Here is a 13,935-nt window from a genome sequence, read left to right on the forward strand (position 1 = left end):
CCTAGCCGCTTTAGCCTTTCCTCATAGGGAAGTCGTCCCATCCCCCTTATCATTTTCGTCGCTCTTCTCTGCACCTTTTCTAATTTCAATATATCTTTTTTGAGATGAGGCGACCAGAATTGAACACAATATTTGAGGTGCGATCACACCATGGAGCGATACAAAGGCATTATAACGTCCTCATTTTTTGTTTTCCATTCCTTTCCTAATAATACCTAACATTCTATTTGCTTTCTTAGCCGCAGCAGCACACTGAGCAGAAGGTTTCAACTTATTATCAACAACGATGCCTAGATCCCTTTCTTAGTCTGTGACTCCTAATGTGGAACCTTGCATTACGTAGCTAAATAGAGGAACAACGTATTTACAGCACCGGATTCCTTGAAGAAGAATTTTTTGAAACAGGGATTCCTGTTGGACGTTTACCATAGACGGAACTATAGTGAGGAGAAGAAAAGAAATTAAGTTATCTCCCTTGGTCCGTGGTTGTAGCAGTTCTTTCAGAAGTTTACTGGTGCTGCCATTTTGAATTATATTTTGGCATGTTTTTCCTATATATTGTTTTGACTGACTTGCATTCACAGTTCCTCTTTTAATGTTTTTGTAGGGACTTTCACTAAAATTTTCCACACTTTTAATTTTTGATATTTCACATATTCGTTTGTTATCATATTTTGCACTAAACTTTTGAAGGACTTCAAAGTTAGAAGAATCAATGATGTATAGAGCACGATAGTGAGACGTTTTTATGGCTAATCTCACTAAAAAACAAGTTTGACTGAAGGATCAGCCTATACTGAACTCTTCTTGTTTCCCTTCTTTCAAATATTAAAATTTTCAATGGTACAAGGTCATTATTACAATTTCATTGGAGAGTGTGGAATCTTTTATTGATTACCCAGTATTAGGGATTGACTATTGATTTAGTTGTAACTCATGCACCAGCATTTACCTCTGCTTTCAGCAGGTGTAATTGCTGACACCTAAAGTTAGGCGTTGTTTATGCTCTTACCCCCGGATTCTATATAGTGCGTCTAGAGTTCCGCACTGAAATCCAAGCATATTCTATAACAATGGGCATAACTTAATTGGTGTAACAAGCTAATCTGTGTTGATAACAGCTCTTAACAATCAATAAAAAGCTCTAATTGGCAATAATTAGAATTTACGCACTGCGCCTACATTTTAATATGTGCAGGCAAAAAGGGGCATGGTTATGAGCAAGGAAATGGGTGTTCTAAAATTTACACGCTTAGTTATAGAATATGGCCCAGTGCATGCAAATCTATGTGCAGGGATTTAAACCACATTTTCATTGGTGTAAATGGTCATGCGTAGTTTTAGGAGCTAGTTTTAGGATATCAAGTAAGTGTTTTCTATATACTGCACCTAAATGGCACCACTTATAGAATACGCTTAAGTGGAAATGTTTTCCGTGCCAATTTGTTAGGTGCCATATATAGAATCTGGCCCTTAGTGCTATTCTATAAAGGAAGCGGATCATTTATAGACTAGTGCTCAGTGCTTACATTTTTCAGTGCTGATTTTTCATTATCGTTTATAGAATCTAGTCTATATGGGAAAAAGAAACTAGCAAAAAGGGAGCCTTTTAGACTCTAAGGGAAATAGCAACTGTACCTGAAGGTAATTTCCTTTGAGCAACCAATGAAATAGTGTAAGCTAAATCCAAATAATAATACATTTCACCCAGTTTGTCAAATAACTGAATTGCAAATCTTAGTAGTGAGGCTGAATATAACCCTGTTTTGCATGACACTTCCCGTTTTGTAAACTCCACTGGGTCTATCAGTTTTCCATCTTCTGAGGTTTATCTATTTGTAGGAAAACACCCACCCACACACACATATATATTAAATACTCTTTTTATTTAGCTGTCAAATTGCTTCTTCTTTTCAAAAGCATCAAAGCAAGGATGCACCGTGTAAAATCACCACACATATGTGTTGCATGTGATTCATAAAAAAAAAAAAGACCAGTAAAATTCCAGTACTGCAAATACCGTACTGTTGTGTTCCACAAATCAAAGAAATATTAGTGTCACATTTAAAGAATGGAGAGAAAAGATCTCCAAACCTGTCCAGCCCTAATGCTCAATGGTGTGATTGAGTCTTGGAACCTATTGTTAGTGATCATAAAAAAATCCCTGCAATATGCAATTATTACTTACTATTAAGTTAACTATAAAGTGCAATCTTTATGAAGTATAAAAATACTTTTCTTGTCTTTCCACCTTCTTTTCATCTTTCTGATTACCCACACTCGACAGTGTCCATCGCTTCACTCGCCAACTGAGCTCATTTCAGGGGTATTTTTTTTACCCTTTTTTCAATAAATACATTTGAACCAGAAAATATGTATGAATCATGGTTTCTAAATGTTCTGACCTGGTTAGCATAATTCCTTTTTAACGTTAACATATTTCAGAAAGTTCTGCACATATGTTTTCAAACCAGCTCCAAATTCGGTCTGCTTGTTTGGTTGTGAAATAGTTTGTACCGATTTACTTGAGGTTTCTCAAATGGAATATGACAGCGGCCCAAAATAAACGCCCGAGTGAAAACGTACCCTCAAAAAAAGCCGGTGGAAATTTTCTAAAGGCTAATATCTTCTCTCTCCTGCCTCACCAGACTTATTTGTAAGCCCTGAGTGGTGTACTAACTGTATGATAGCTCGCATATATAAATACTTTGTTTTTGGGTAGAGGCAGGTGGGGTTTATTTGTAAATCCTGAGTGGTGTACTAACTGCAGGTTGTTAAGGTCTATGCATGGCAGCATGCACAAATATTTTGTTTTCATGTGGGGGCAGGTGAGAAGGGGGGTTAGAGCCTCAGCGGTTACTGTTCCAATATCATATATTTTGGGGCTGTGACTATGGACTGTGACCAGCCTGAATTACTCAGTATAACAACTTTTATCAGTCAACTGCTGACAGGAAACCACTAGCAGTAATTAGTACAACTGACAGAGCAAGGAAAACTTAGTGTGCTTTGAGTGTTTATGGATTGATGCCCCTCAGAAAAGCTGAAAAGCTTGTGTTTACTTTATAAACGTTTTTTTTTAAATCATATAAGGAGAGTCTTTGAATTTATGAGCTATGCTTTAGAGCGACCAAGAAAACACCGAGGTAAGTGTTGAGAATTCATTTTTCCCTTCATGCTTTTTATTTCTGCTGGCAAAACCCTACCCAAATAAGATCCAGCGTTATATTTCAGGAAAGCTACTGATTAATATTGTTTTCTTGTACAGCAGAGAGTGAAAACATCCTTCCACTATGAATTAAATTCGCATCTACTGTATTATCCAAAAATGTGCACAAGGAAATTAAGGGGGTCTTTTCCTAAAGCTTAGCTCAAGTTATCTGCAGCAGGGCCCACTTTATTGCTATGGAAGCTTTAGGAAAAGAACCCCTAAGTTAGGAGAAAATTCTGACAGAATTCATAGCAGACATGCTATAATCATATTTTTCATTTACAAGATGGTTAAGTGATATGGTAATGGTAAATTGGTTTTCTATCCCATTATTACCTCACAGTTCTAAGTGGGTTACAACTATTTAAGAAGCCAGTTTCATTTAACTGGGAAGAAGGGGCATAATAATAAATTTAGCAATTAAGAAAAAATAGTAAATCAGTAGTTAGTGTGGGATACATATTTCTGAAACAAAAGGGTTTTCAACATTTTGCTTAAAAGAATATAGGACTGAGAAGATTTAAATATAGGTGAACTCATAGTCCATAATCTTGCTGCTTGAAATGCCAACCCTAATTCAAAGAAATGTAACCTCTTTTTACCTTTTCATGATGGAAACGAATAACCCACAGTACCAGTACATCTTGTTCTCAAAGCATAAATGAATATAAAATGTGGTTATAGCCAGTCTGGTGCCAAGCCATGTAGAAGCTTAAAGAGAAAACACGGCAATTTGAAATAGATTCTAGCCTCAATAGGCAACCAGTGTAATAATAAATAACTGGGAGTGATCCTATCAAATTTAGACAATCCGAAAATCATTCGAACTGCAGTATTCTGTGTATGAAGATCATCTTGGACTTAGAAATTCTTCTGGTTTAGGGTGATGCCTACAGAGTGCCAGGTGTGCCTGGTGGGTGTCAGTCAGCATTTTACAGAAGTTCCATTGAAACTCAGCAAAAGGTCAAAATTTCTGCTTGGCTTCCCTCCCTGCTGGTCCGTACTGATAATCCCATTGGGTTGTTCACATCTGCTGACCGACACTCTGCTTTTTTGGGTGTTAGAGAGAAATATGTTTTATTTTTTTAGCAGAACACATTCGGTCACTATGCAAATACTTTTTCCCTTCTCCTGTTCCAGGGTAAATACATTTTAAATAGACTGCAGTGCAGTGAGAAGAAAGCCAGACTTCCTCCATACACTTGCACTTATATTGTTCCCATGTTAATAAAGAGGTATCTTCAACACTCTTTTTCAACATACATTGGTTAAATACAAAAATGGTGTCTTGACTTCCAAAGTAATTCTTAGATATTGCAGATTACAGCAGTCAGTTTTTGCTACGACATCGATTCATTGGAGAAAACTGTTTCAATGTCCTTGTGGTTCTGTGCACTAAGGAACCATCTTAAATATCTGTTAAGGGAAATATATATTTATTAATAAAATAGTTGCTTTGTGATACATGTTTTTAGGGAACAGGCAAACATCCAAATTTGGGGTTGTTAACTGTGAGTGAATATTTGGCTTGAATTTATATAGATAATCAGTCAGGTACACTGTCTGGATTTCTGCTGTGTATGAATATTCACACACTCAGACTCCTTAAAATTTTTTTGAAGATTCTACAAATATTAGTGTTCAAAGGCAGTGAAAAAAAAAAGATCCAAACTGGGTGAATGGCCTAGATTTATGGAGCACAGCAAGGGCTGAATTTCTTTGAACCAGTTTTTAACTTGCCCTGTTTCTGCTGATTACCTGCACTGATGGTCTTCAGACTTGTTCCATACCAGTTCACCCATACCTAACATCCCTGCTCCTAGCACAGTTCCACTGTACCTGTTAATGAAGTACAGTCTTGAAATTAGTAGTAGAAAAGAAAAGCAAACCCATATGGTAAAATAAAACAAAATTTATTCAATGCAGATACATAAAATCAGCATATATAACTTTCCTCTAACCGCCAAACATGGCCTTGTTTTGTCCTCTTAAGGGAAGTGTCAGGGGCTTAACATAAAACCAGCAGGAACAGTTCAATGTTTTCCCCTGTCTGGTTAAATTAATTAATTTGCATTTGTTAGCAGCCTGTGTGTCAAGCTGCAGCTGCTTGAGAAACACAGCTCACTGCTTGGGAGCACTAACTAGACAGGGAAAACATTGGACTGTTCCTGCTGGCTTTATGTTAAGCCCCTAACCTGGCCCTTGAGAGAACAAAACAAGGCCATGTTGGGTGGTTAGAGGAAAGTTATATGCTGATTTTATGTATCTGCGTTGAATAAATTTTGTTTTATTTTACCACGTGGTTATGCTTTACTGCTGTTTTGGATCTTGCAGACTGCTTGCCTGTGTGCTTTTTGGGGTCTTGAAATTAATTGCATACACGTGCTAAACTATTGTCTAGTACTTGTTAATTCAATCTGCTGAAATATCAGCCTAATCAAGCCCTGCCATTTGCCTACACCAGAAATGATAAAAATAGAAGTGAAATAATTGTTTCGAATAAGCAGCCTAAAATCTATTTTACTATTTTGGGATCTTGCCAGGTACTTGTGACTTGAATTGGCCACTGTTGGAAACAGGATACTAGGCTTGATGGACCTTCGGTCTGTCCCAGTATGGCAACGCTTATGTTCTTACGCCTTGAATTAATATTTTACTGGAGAGAAAGGTAGACATGGTGCTGGAGAAATCTTGTAGCAACTTTGTCGTTTTATCTTTGGAAGTGCCTCAGGGATGTTGTTTATTCCCTTTGGGGTTCTTTTACTAAGGTGCGCTGGAAAATGGGCTGCAGTAGTGTAGGTGTGTGTTTTGGGCATGCGCAGATCCATTTTTAAGCACACCTGCAAAAAATGCCTTTTTAAAAATGTTTGCAGAAAATGGATGTGTGGCAAAATCAAAATTGGCACGTGTCCATTTTGGGTCTGAGACCTTACCTCTAGCCATTGAGCTAGTGGTAACGACTCATGCGTTAACTGGGGGGTAATGATCTACACGCATCAAATGCCACTTGGTGTGTGTTCGATAAAAATAAAAATTATTTCTTGGATGCGCATATTGGACACGTGCCAAAAATGAAATTACTGCAAGAGCCACACAGTAGCTGGGCGGTAACACCATTTTGGCGTGTGTTGGGCGCACGTAGACGCTTACGTGGCTTAGTAAAGAGGCTCCTTTATTATTTATTATTTTCCTACACCCTTTTGGATTATTGATTGGTCAATTGGGTTTGAAGGGTTTTATTTATGTAGATGATATCACGGATCTGAGGACATGTTGGAAACATTAAAATGACAGTTCCATAACTGAGCGCATGCAGATGTGTGTTTCTTGTGCATGTAAGCGGTGCCTTAATTGGCACTTATAGGTGCAAATGCACTGAGCACTTTTCTATATGGGAGCTATAGCTGCAAGGGGGCACACATATAGATGGAGCATGATGGGATATGGGCATGTCTCCTACTTATGCATGTGTCTTATAGAATGCTATAAGTTGTCTGCACTGCATGGAGAACTTAGGCACCCCAACATTTGTTATAGGCCTGGCATAAGTGGGCAGGTATAAATGTATGCACATTGATGCCAAATTATGCTATAACGCAATCCTGGCTTTAAGATGCCATCATAGAATTGGTTCTCTGCATATGGCAGGGTGCTCGAACCTATGCTAGGCCAATCGGGTTTTCCTGATAGCCCTAATGAATATACATGAATGTGGCAGGCATAGAAATCTCTATCATGCATATTTATTAAGGATATCTGGAAACTCCAACTGGCCTCTGGATCCCCTTGGACAGTTTTGAGTACCCGTGGCATGTGGCATCAAAGCTCTTAACTTAAGGCTCCAGCTTATAGAATTGTCCCCTTTGTATATGCTTACATGCCACTGATCACTGGTTGTGGAGTACAGGCTTAGGGCCAATTCCATATGTAGCGCCTAAAAATCGACACTGAAAATGTAATGTTCTTAGGACCCCTTTTACTAAGGTGCGGTGAAAAAAAGGCCCTGTGCCAGTGGCGGCGGCCATTTTTGCTGTGTGCTGAGGTCCTTATTACTGCACTGGGTAAAAAGGCTGAAAAAAAGACATGGCCATGTGGTAAGATTGCTCTTATCGTGTGGCCATGCAGTGGAGAGCACTTACTGCCACCCATTGAGGTAGTCGTAAGGGCTCTCGTGCTAACCCAGCGGTAACCAGTTAGCACACGGTGCTGCCCAATTATCACCGGGTAACCCTCCTACAGAAATATTTTTTGAATATTTTTGCTAGCACCAGAAATGCCGCACGCTGGGGGTGAACTACCGCTTGAACCCCCGTTAGACCAATGGTAGCTCCAGATTGGCATGCAGTAAGCCCATGGAGGGCTTACCGCCGCTTCTTAAAAGGGTCCCTTAGCATGATTCTATAAAGGTTATGCATCCTTTATAGAATTACGCTTAACGCATAACTGTGCCTAACTGTAAGCATCTACAGGTAGGCATGACTCTATATGTATGTGCATAAAATTTAGGAACACCCCAAAAATGCCCCTAGTCACACCCCAAAACAGTTATTCTCATTAAGATTTATGCGCAGATCATTATAGAATATGATATGTATATAAATCCTAATTAGGGCCAATTAGTACTGATAATTGGTTATTACTAATTATTAGCACTGATTGCTCGTTATTCAATTAAGTTATGTGTGTTAAATTGGGCACACGCCCAATTTAGCTCACTTAACTCTAGGTGCTATATATAGAATTTAGGCAATAGTATTTAATAAGAAGACAAAAATCTTGCTGGTGAAGGGGGAACTTCTCCTTTCACCGCTTTGATAATTGTACTATATTGGGAAACGTGAGATGTGTTCTGAGGTTAGGGATTTAGGCTGGATGTTAGAATATACTATTTCTAGAGAAGCATGAGTAGTAAAGACAGTGCGTGGTTTTTGGTAAATGAAAAATGTTATGCAGGTTACTTTACTTTATTGTAAATCTATTTCAATTAGTAATCCAGCCATTCTGGGCTGCTGTAATAGCTTATATTATGGGCTACCAGGAAGGTTGTTACAGCTCTTGCAAGTTGTGCATAATGTGACAACTCAATTTTTTTCAGTGCCACAATGGGTATTGGCAAAACCACCACTGGATATGCTACACTGGTTATCTGTTGAGGCTCAGTCAAAATTTAAAGTGTGATATATAAGAAAACTAGTAAAAAAGCCCCGTTTCTGATGCAAATGAAACGGGGGGCTAGCAATGTTTTCTTCTGTGTGCATGTGGCAGTGTGTGTGTCCATGCCCTCTGGCCTCTCTCCCCTCCCCCCTCTGAGTCCTTCACTGTTACAGAGCCAGCGATTTGATTTCGTGCTCTGCTGTTTTCCTTCACTGACTGTGTTACAGAGAGGGCGGGGCAGACACTCATAGGGAAACCGGATATCTCGCCCCCTTCACATTTCCGGCTGGAGGCTTCATAGAACATTGGTGTTGCCTTTTATATAGAGAGATAAGAATAGCCGTAATGGGCCAGACCAATAGTCCATCTAGCCCAGTATCCTGCTTCCAACAATAGCTAATCCAGGTCATAAGTACCTGGAAGAATGCCAAAAAGTAGCAAGATACCATGCTACAAACCCCAAGGATAATCAGTGGCTTTCCTCCATGTTTATCATAATATAAGATTGTGGATTGTCCTCCAGGAACATGTCCAAACCTTTTTTTAAACCCAGATACGCTAACTGCTGTTACCACATCTTCTGGCAAATAGTTCCAGAGTTCAACTATTCAGTGAGTGGAAATGATTTGGTTTGTTTTAAAAGTATTATTATGTAATTTCATGTCATATCCCCTAGACATTGTATTTATTGAAAAAGTAATCAATTGAATCACGATTACCTGTTTTACTCCACTCATGATTTTCTAGACATCTATCATATCCCTCTTTAGCCATCTCTTCTCCAAGCTGAAAAGCCCTAACCTCTTAAGTCTTTCCTTGTGGGAGGTATTCCATCACTTTAATCATTTTTGGTCACCCTTCTTTGAACCCTTTTTTTTTAAATCCAATGTATCTTTTTTTTAAATACAGAGACCAGAATTGAACACAATATTCAAGGTGAGTTCACACCATGGAGCAATGCAGAGGCATTACAATATTCTTTGACTTATTTTTCTATCTCTTTCCTAATAATTCCTAGCACTCTGTTAGGTGTTTTGGCCATACACTTCAACATATTATCCACGATGATACCTAGATCTTTTTCTAGGGTAGTGTTTTAGGCTTTACATGGGGAGGATCTCTTGTATCTGTCAGAGAAGTCGGTCCCTTCTATACAAGGCCGGACCCTTCAATCTAGTCAAGGTGCATTGTAGAAGTTGTGAGCCCTCTAGGGACAGAGATAGTACCTGCATATAGGGCCAGATTCTATATAAGGTGCCTAAAAAATCCACACCGTAAACATTTCCACCTAAGCGTATTCTATAAGCACTGCCTAGATTTGGGCTCGGTATATAGAATACGCTTAGTTGATATCCCAACGCCTAAAACAATGTGCCTCCATTTACACCATTGAAAACATGGCGTAAATCCCTGTGCATAGATTTATGCACACTGGGCCATATTCTATAACTACATGTGTACATTTTGGAATGCCCACAAAATGCCCATTTCCCCGCCCCTTTTGAACTGTGAGCATTAGAATTAATTAATTTATTTATTCATGACATTTATACCCCACATTGGCCCGAAATAGACTCTACTACTACTACTACTTATCATTTCTATAGCGCTACAAGGCATACGCAGCGCTGTACACCATACACAAAAGACAGTCCCTGCTCAAAGAGCTTACAATCTAGATAAGACAGGTAAACAGACAGAACAATTAAGGGTAAGGGAATAAAGAGGTGAGGATAAAGGACAGGGCAAGTGAGTTAGGAGTCAAAAGCAGTGGTAAAGAGGTGTGCTTTGAGTTTGGACTTGAAAACGGCTAAAGACGGGGCTAGATGTACAGGCTTCATCCTTCGAAAGCTAATCAAAAAATGCACTGCTAGTCCAATAAAAAAGGTATCATCCCACCTTCTTTTATTTCCATTGATTACCTTTAAAAGTGGACTAACATGGCTACCACATCACTCTACTCAATGATATATCAAAAACTACATCAAGTTTAATATGGCTTACAAACAAACAATAAAGTGAATAAATCATAATAATGTACAGAATATAACACACATTACAATAACTTCAAAAAGCAAATTAATACATGTGCAGTAAGTAACCAGGGATTTAGGCACAGTTCATTACAAAACACGCTTAGTGAGCTGTGCGTGTAAATTCTAATTATTGCCAATTAGTGTTTATTATTTATTTATTTATTTTTTTATTTGTAGCATTTGTATCCCACATTTTCCCAACAATTTGCAGGCTCAATGTGGCTTACATTTGCCGTAATGGCGGTTGCCATTTCCGGGTAACAGAATTACAAATGGTAATGTGTTAAGTTGCATACATACATGGTAACATACATGTAACATAACATACGTGAACAGATCATGGTATAGATATATATCATGTGCATATATATGTTAAAGAAGAATAAATTATGGTAATACATGAAAGTTCCTGAGTAAGAAATTGGAAGAATAAATTATAGTAATACATGAACGCTCCTGAGTACGAAATTGGGTTGTATCATTCTTTAGGTCATCGACTATGGAGAGACCATATTCGACATAGAGATTGAAGTGGTTATGCTTATTCATTAGTGGTAAGGAGGTTGATCAGTCAAGAGATAAGATTTCAATTATGTCTATGTCGTGTAAAGTCTTATTTTTTGGTGTTTAAGATGGGTGTTTATGGTATGCCTTCTTGAACAGATCTGTTTTCAGTAGCCTTTGGAAGATAGTTAGGTCTTGCGTTATTTTTATGGCCTTCGGTAGTGCGTTCCTTAGCTGTGTGCAGATGTATGAGAAACTGATCGCGTATGTGGATTTATATTTTAGTTCTTTGCAGTTAGGGTAATGGAGATTGAGGAATGTGCATGCTGATCTCTTTGCATTCTTGGTAGGCAAGTCTATAAGGTCTGACATATAGGTCGGGGCTTCCTCGTGAACGATTTTGTGGACCAGGGTGCAAACTTTGAACGCAATTCGTTCTTTTAGTGGGAGCCAGTGTAGTTTCTCTCTTAGGGGTTTGGCGCTTTCATATTTCGCTTTCCCAAATATGAGTCTGGCTGCTGTATTTTGAGCGGTTTGAAGCTTCTTAATGATTTGTTCTTTACATCCAGCATAAATGGCATTGCAGTAGTCTAGATGGCTTAGCACCATTGATTGTACTAGGCTGCGGAATACTTCCCTTGGGAAGAAAGGTTTGATTCTTTTAAGTTTCCACATTGAGTAGAACATTATTTTTTGTTGTATTTTTCACATGATCTTCAAGTGTGAGATTTCGGTCGATTGTGACTCCCAGAATTTTTAATCTGTCTGAGACCGGGAGGGTGTAGTCCGATGTGTTTATGGTATTGGGTTTGTTTGTATTATATTGTGAAAACAAGATGTTGTGCTTGTTAAGTGCTGTTATAAATTCAGATTAGCTTGTTAAGCCAATTAAGTTATGCACATTGTTATAGAACATGAATGGATTTAGGTGCACTATATGGAATTCGGGGGTGGCGATCTAGGGCATTCTCAGTGCTCTGTGGAACAAATTGCCATTTGATGTACAGTTGTTGGCTAATTATGCTGAGTAAAATCCAACACAGATCTGATTCACTCAAAGAATATCTAGGACAACCTCAGTACAACAGTGAACAGTGCCTCTTCTTTATGTGAAAAAATAAGAGAGGGAAAAAAAGCCCTCATAAAACTGCAGCAATATCACAAAAGTGAGGATCGCAGAATCAACAGTTAAAAACAATAATCAAATTAGGAATTATTAGGAAAGGAATGCATAATAAGACCCAAAATATTATAATGCCTCTGTATCGCTCCATGGTGTGACCTCAGTTTGAGTATTATGGTTAATTCTGGTCACCATATCTCAAAAAAAGATATAGCGGAATTAGAAAAGGTTCAAGGAAGATCAACCAAAATGATAAAGGGATGGAACTCCTCCCAAATGAGGAACAGTTCCTCATTTGGGAACTTTTTTCCAAGTTAAAGAGGTTAGGGCTCTTCAGCTTGGAAAAAAGATGGCTTGGGGGGGGGGGGGGTATGATTGAGGTCTATAAAATCCTGAGTGGTGTAGAACAGGCAGAAATGAATCGATTTTTCACGCTTTCAAAAAGTACAAAGACCAGGGGTTACTCAATGAAGTTACATGGTGATACTTTTAAAACAGATAGGAGGAAATATTTTTTCACTCAAAGAATAATTAAGTTCTGGAACTCACTGCCAGAGAAAGTGGTATCAGCGGTTAGCGTATCTGGGTTTAAAAAAGGTTTGGACAAGTTCTTGGAGGAAACGTCCATGGTCTGTTTGAGATCAACATGGGGGAAGTCACTGTTCGCCCTGGGATTAGTAGCATGGAATATTGCTACTATGTGGGATTCTGCCAGGTACTTGTGACCTGGATTGGCCACTGCAGGATACAGGGCTAGATGGACCATTGGTCTGACCCAGTATGGCTATTCTTATGTTCTTATTTATTTTATTTATTGCATTTGTATCCCACATTTTCCCACCTCTTTGCAGGTTCAATGTGGCTTACAATACATCATGAATGATGGAAATGTATAGGAGAATATACATTTAGTATAACATAAGGATCTTGGGTACTATGATAGTGATGAAACATGATAGTAGAGTAACAAGCAAATGTTGTAAGACAATTCTGGATATATGTATAGAGATTCACATCTGTTGATCTTTGTGGTATGCCTTGTTAAAGAGATGAGTCTTCAGTAGTTTGTGGAAGTTAGTTAATTCGTAGATCGTTTTCAAGCCGCGTGGCAGCTCGTTCCAGAATTGTGTGCTCAAGTAGGAAAAGGTTGACGCATGCGTTAGTTTGTATTTTAGACCTTTACAGTTGGGGAAGTGAAGATTGAGGAATGTGTGGGATGATTTTTTAGCATTCCTGGGTGGTAAGTCTATCAGGTCTGACATGTAGGCTGGGGCATCTCCGTGAATGATTTTGTGAACTAGGGTACATATTTTGAACGTGATACGTTCTTTGAGTGGGAGCCAGTGTAGCTTTTCTCGTAGGGGTTTTGCACTTTCATATTTTGTTTTACCGAATATGAGTCTAGCTGCTGTGTTCTGAGCTGTCTGAAGTTTCTTGATTATTTGCTCTTTGCAACCAGCGTAGAGTGCGTTGCAGTAGTCTAGATGACTGAGTACCATTGATTGTACCAGGTTGCGGAAGACGGTCCTTGGGATTATTAACAGTCAGTTGTTGATTGTTAATGGCTCATGAACTAATATATGGATGCATGGCTCTCACAATTTTGGGCACTCAAATTAGGTCACAATATAACTGCTTCAATTGTTTTTAACAAGTAAGCAGTATATACAAATTTTAAATTCATAAAAAATAATGAACATTATTTTCATTATTATTGTTAAGTATTATTGCCTTAAGTGAAGTATTTTGCCTCAAAAAAAAAAAGGTAAGCCATTTATTTTTGACAGTCTTGATGGTCCAGTAGACAGATTTACCTCTAGAAGAATATGTTCCTCTCATTTTTACAGCTGAAGAAGTGACACTGAACTGCTAACTCACAGGAAGGGCAATTCCTTGTACACATAAGT

The 13,935-nt window shown here is 38.4% G+C and overlaps 1 protein-coding gene across 1 annotated transcript in view; it reads left to right on the forward strand.

Moving 5' to 3' along the window:
- The first annotated feature begins 3,012 nt into the window (after nt 1–3,012).
- BLK (BLK proto-oncogene, Src family tyrosine kinase) overlaps nt 3,013–13,935 on the forward strand; it is a 174,804-nt gene continuing 163,881 nt past the window's right edge. The window contains exon 1 of the mRNA XM_030195569.1: nt 3,013–3,146. The gene's annotated coding sequence lies outside the window, so the exon portion shown is untranslated. The remainder of the gene's footprint in view (nt 3,147–13,935) is intronic.

The sequence above is a fragment of the Microcaecilia unicolor genome, chromosome 3 (assembly GCF_901765095.1).
Source record: "Microcaecilia unicolor chromosome 3, aMicUni1.1, whole genome shotgun sequence".
Taxonomy (NCBI): domain Eukaryota; kingdom Metazoa; phylum Chordata; class Amphibia; order Gymnophiona; family Siphonopidae; genus Microcaecilia; species Microcaecilia unicolor.